The sequence below is a fragment of the Budorcas taxicolor genome, chromosome 13 (assembly GCF_023091745.1).
Source record: "Budorcas taxicolor isolate Tak-1 chromosome 13, Takin1.1, whole genome shotgun sequence".
Lineage (NCBI taxonomy): Eukaryota > Metazoa > Chordata > Mammalia > Artiodactyla > Bovidae > Budorcas > Budorcas taxicolor.
This window is the reverse complement of record NC_068922.1, coordinates 73,639,278-73,645,277: the sequence shown is the minus strand read 5'-3', so window position 1 is coordinate 73,645,277 and position 6,000 is coordinate 73,639,278.

Here is a 6,000-nt window from a genome sequence, read left to right as displayed (position 1 = left end):
GTTGCATTTTCATAAGCAAGTAGTTTCTCTAGCTGTTTTTTGGTTTCTTCTCCGATTACAGTACGGGAAATAGCAGTTTCTAATCTAGCTAAAAAATCAGCATAACTTTCATTAGGTCCTTGTAATATTTTAGTGTAGCAGCTTGTAGGCTCTTCTTGAGGAGTAATTCGATCCTAAGCTTCAAGGGCCACTGTTTTTAATTGTTCATGCAATAAGGGAGGGCATTGCATTTGAGCTCCTATGGTATCAAATTGGCACCAGTTAACATTTCAAAAAGTAATTTGGTTTGGGGGAGTGCCAGCTCAAGCATTCCTTTTAGCACGGTCTCTGGCTATATCATGAAACCACATTGTCCATTGAAGATATTCTCCTGGTTTAAGGAGAGCTTTTATTAAAACTCACCAATTATAGAGAATAAAGTTTCCAATAGAAGATGCCACAGCATTTAGAAGTTCTTTAGTAAAAGGCAAATGTGGGCCATACATAGTTATGGCCTTTTTCATTTGTAGCATGTAAAAAAGGTTAATACCTTCATATTGAGGTATTATGTGCCCTTGAGCATCAGGATTTCTTAAAACTGGAAAGATGGAGAAAGCATTGGTGTCAGAAACTTGTGATTGCAAAGCCAGTAATTCAGAGAGTCTCTGTCATGGAGGAGAGCAAGTAAGTGCCAATTTTTTGCAAATATGAGTCTGTGCTAAGGACTTACTATTATCAAAAAAAGTATTGCCGGTTTTGGTGTCAAAAGGTGTCTTAGGAGAGTTGTTATCAGAATTATTAGGTTCTAGCAAAGGAGAGACGTTTGGAGTTGCACTTGTTGGCAGAGGAGGAGCATTTGGAGTAGCCAGGATAGGATTAGTAGGAAAATTTTGAAATATTTTATGTTGTTTAAACTGGGCCTTTTGTAAAGTTTTATCATTTAATTTATATTCATGTAATAAGTGTTCTGTCTGTTGTCAAATATTGGGAGGGCTAGAATTTACCTTGAAATTGCAGAATTACAGCTTTAATGAGAGCCCACAGGGGCCAGAAATCAAGTGGAATATTTTCTCCCTGCCTGGCAGCTCGCTCAGCATTTTCTTTGACCCGATGCCAAATTTCTAAATCAAAACTGCCTTTATCAAGGAACCAAGGATTACATTTAACTACTGTTTGAAAGCAAGCCTCTATTCATTGGCATGAAACCAAAAGTCCCTGAGCTTTAAACAAATAGTGAGATAAAGTAGAGAAATGATGGGGCTTTCCAGCCGCTTTACTCGTGTCTTAGTACTTACGGACCTCAATAGGTCTCAACTTCAATAGGCCTCTTGAGTCACTCTGTCCAAAATGTAACGTATACCAGAGTCCCTGTTCTGGGCGCCACTTGTTGGGGTCCTTTAATGGACCAGAACCTGGTGGTCCGGAGTTAATGATAAGAAAGTGAAAGAGAGAGCCGGAGGGAGGGAGAGAGAGAAGGAAAGAGAGGACAGAAAGACATGGGGACCCAAGCTCTGATGGACCAAAGGTATTTTATTAGCAGAAATGCAGGCTTATATATCTTTAGTAAGATGATTACTCAGCTATTACACAGGATGAAATTTTATCAAGAGCCACAATATGGATAGTCTAATATGTACAAGGTTGTTGACACTGAAAAGAGTCACTGAAGGGAGTTACTGAACGGAATCCAAGCAGATACCATTTCTCATGATCTGTCCTGAGAGCTGCATGCAGCTCTACTCGTACTCAGAATAAAAACTGATAAGGAACAGAGAATTATGAGAAACAGCACGTAGGAATCCTCCTGTTAAACATTCCCTGACAGTACTGGAATAATGAAACATTGAGGGAATATTGATACTATGACTTACATGAGAATAATTAATTTGGTCTTCTTCCAATTCCTGAAACAGAGCTCCTAAAACCACTGTATTTTCTAAGACATAAGAGCACTACAAGAGTCTTTTATCATGTGAGGGAGGTGACTAGTAAAGGCTAAATTTAACCTTAGAATGGAGGTTGCTTGCCTGGGTAACCAACTCCTGATTAAGGGGTGGAGTTTTAATTTCCACTTTCTGCTTTTCCCTGCCACCACACCTCAAGAAAAGGAGAAAGTTTGAGGAGTAAATCCATCACAAATGGCTAAAGATTTAAGGAATCATAATTTTTCATGAAGCCTCTACAGAAACCTCAACAGAGAAAGTTATTCATGTAATTCTAATGAACTGTGATCCATCCAGGCAACAAAATGTGTACACATGCCAGGGTCACCTGGACTAATGCAGCCGCCTGCCCAGGGGCCTCAGTCTCTGCCCTTCGCCCCCTAGAGGTCACTCTCCACGCTGCAGCCACAAGAATCCTGTTTCACAGTGAATTCTACCCCCTGGCTCCGCTGTCCAGTGCCTCTCTGACTCCTCAGCTTTCTGAGAGTCAGATTCTGATGCTTATAGTTCTACAAACCTCACATGAGCTTTTACAAGGCTCTTTAAGACCTGCCCCATGGCCTCTCTGCCTCATCCCCTTTCACTCCAGTGCCCTCAACTCACTCAGGTCCAGCCATCCTGTTCCTGTCTGCTGCTCAAACACAATAGGCATGATTCTGGCAGGCTCTGCTCAACACCTCATTATCACAGAGGGTTACCTGACCCTGGACAGTCTCCCTTATCCCCATCACTCTCTTTCTTCACGACACTAATCACCACCTGGCATAGGATTTTCCCCTCTTTATTCTGTGTCTTTCTCCTATAAGGGTGTTATTTTACTATATTGTGTTTACAGCTGTTTACCAACTCCAAGAACCATGTTTATTTTCTGAACCAAAAGGATAAATTTTGATAAATATTTCTCCGGTAAATGACTCTTCTATTTCATACTCATGCCAAGTACACCATCATTGAAAGGAGTGGATAGAGTAAAATTCCTGTTAGTCTTTATGATGATGAGGCCTGTTTATGTAATTATGATTCTAACTTTCATCTATATTATTATAGGAAATTAAAATATAGTCTGATAGGGGAGCAAGAGGAAGGGCATTGAGTCTTGACTAATATCATAAAGTGAAGTGGCTCAGTCGTGTCCGACTCTTTGCGACCCCATAGACTGGGGCCTACCAGGCTCCTCTGTCCATGGGATTTTCCAGGCAATAGTACTGGAGTGGATTGCCATTTCCTTCTCCAGGGGGTCTTCCCAACCCAGGGCTCGAACCCGGGTCTCCTGCATTGTAGACAGGCGCTTTACCATATGAGCCACCAGGGAAGTTGATTCCTGATATTAGTCAATGACTAATATCATACCAGCCTGGAAAAAGTAGTCTTGGGCCCACAAGCAAACCCAAGAAAGTACTGCATTTCTTGCTCTGCCTGCAGCTGCCTCTGGAGGGATGATGCTCAGCTGCCGTTCAACTCTCTCATTAATTTCATCACAGAGAAATGATCATTATTTGACACATACTTTTTTTTTTTTTTTGATGCATCATGAAGAAATGGAGGTAGGTCATCAAGTCTTTCAGACTAAAAGCTTTTGGTGTAAAATGGACAATATTGACCACAAACATGTAAATTCTTTGTACTCATGACTGGTAATCCTTTCAAAACACTCAGGTAATATGGTTCCCCTGCTCTCACCAAAAAAACTGCAGATGGAACTTGCCAAAGGACACACAGCGTGTAGGTAGTAGAATGAGGCCAAGACACGATCTGTGACAATCCATTTATTCAAGTACCTGATTCTGCCAGGAATTCTGAAAATGTTGAGAAGTGGAGAGGGGTTCTGAGTGCTCTGCTCAACATAATATGGTCCCCTGTCCCTGAGACTCACACCAGACACAAATGGTAGAAAAGAGTGTGTCTGAGATTTGTCCCTGATTCCATACATGTGGGGTCTCTGCCAATAGCAGCAAGTTCCCCCACACCCACTGGACATCCAGGAGTACATTCATTTGTGACACTAAATCCACAGAGGTGACTCAGACCCCACAAGGTGAGGACTGCCTCCCTGAGAATGGCTCACACTTCAAGTGTTGATCATGAGCCCTGGAGTCACTTACACTTGTGAACAACTGGCTATAAATTCAGTGATCCCTTGACCCATCTCCCATGTTGAATAGGTTATCAGAACCACTCACTGAACTCAGGAAATCCCTTTACTTACTGTCCCCAGTTATTATAAAGAATAAAACTCAGGGATAGCAAAACTCAGGGGCGGGGAGGAGAAGCATAAGACAAAGAGGGAGTAGGAAATACTGAGCCTCTAAGCCCTCTCAAGACCCTACCCCCTTCACAATCCCTTGATGTCATCACCTCAGCTGAAGCTCTCTGAACCAGTATTCATGTGTTTTAATTGAGGGTTGGATGGAGGCAATTTGATGGAATCTTTGGCCATTGCTAATGGAACTAAGTATCAGTACAATCTCCTCTCCCCAGAGGGACTGGGAACTGATTGTTCTAACCCTCTAATCATCTGATGGCATGTTCTGGAGTCCAGGTCCACATAGACATTATCTAAGATCTCATTCTTCACTTATCTCATGATTTATTGAAAGATATCAAATTCCAAGAGTTTCAGAAGTCGGGGCAGGAACCAGGACATGGATCAACTATGGATATTTTTGTTATACTAAAGTGGGATTTAGGGACAAGATAGAGACCTAGAGTCTAGTTAGAGAGTCTAGAGATGAAGTCCCTAATTCTATAAAGTGAGGTAGGGTTATTTTTTTTTTAAATCTGAACACATAGTTTTTTTGAGAGTCAAGAAATGTCCCTAGAGTTCTATTGCTCACTTCTGGAAAAAATCCAGAGAAGTCTGGCAGAACCCAACATACCCTTTGTTCCCAGCCTATTCCATGGACTCACCTCCTTCCCCTCCAGTCTGTAGAGGAGACGTGAGTTGGGACTTATACTGGGCCTGGTTACTGGCTTCACCCTGTGTGATGTGGGCCACTAGGGTGCCCAAGAGTTCGAGAAAGGATACAGAAAGGCAGACTCCGAGAAAGCTGGAGAGTCACTGAGGGATTCATCATGCAAGCATTTTGATAAAACTCAAGTTTTAAGAAGATCCCTGAGTTGAGCTATTTCAAATCCTGAAAGATGATGCTGTGAAAGTGCTGCACTCAACATGCCAGCAAATTTGGAAAACTCAGCAGTGGCCACAGGACTGGAAAAGTTCAGGTTTCATTCCAATCCCAAAGAAGGGCAATGCCAAAGAGTGCTCAAACTACCTCACAATTGCACTTATTGCACCTGCTAGTAAAGTAATGCTCAAAATTCTCCAAATTTTGAGGCTTCAGCAATATGTGAACCATGAACTTCCAGATGTTCATGCTGGTTTTAGAAAAGGCAGAGGAACCAGAGATCAAATTGCCAACATCTGCTGGATCATGGAAAAAGCAAGAGAGTTCCAGAAAAACATCTATGTCTGCTTTATTGACTATGCCAAAGCCTTTGACTGTGTGGATCACAATAAACTGTGGAAAATTCTGAAAGAGATGGGAATACCAGACCACCTGACCTGCCTCTTGAGAAACCTATATGCAGGTCAGGAAGCAACAGTTAGAACTGGATATGGAACAACAGACTGGTTCCAAATAGGAAAAGGAGTACATCAAGGCTGTATATTGTCACCCTGCTTATTTAACTTCTATGCAGAGTACATCATGAGAAACGCTGGACTGGAAGAAACACAAGCTGGAATCAAGATTGACGGGAGAAATATCAATAACCTCAGATATGCAGATGACACCACCCTTATGGCAGAAAGTGAAGAGGAGCTAAAAAGCCTCTTGATGAAAGTGAAAGAGGAGAGTGAAAAAGTTGGCTTAAAGCTCAACATTCAGAAAACGAAGATCATGGCATCTGGTCCCATCACTTCATGGGAAATAGATGAGGAAACAGTGGAAACAGTGTCAGACTTTATTTTGGGGGCTCCAAAATCACTGCAGATAGTGACTGCAGCCATGAAATTAAAAGACTCTTACTCCTTGGAAGGAAAGTTATGACCAACCTAGATAGCATGTTGAAAAGCAGA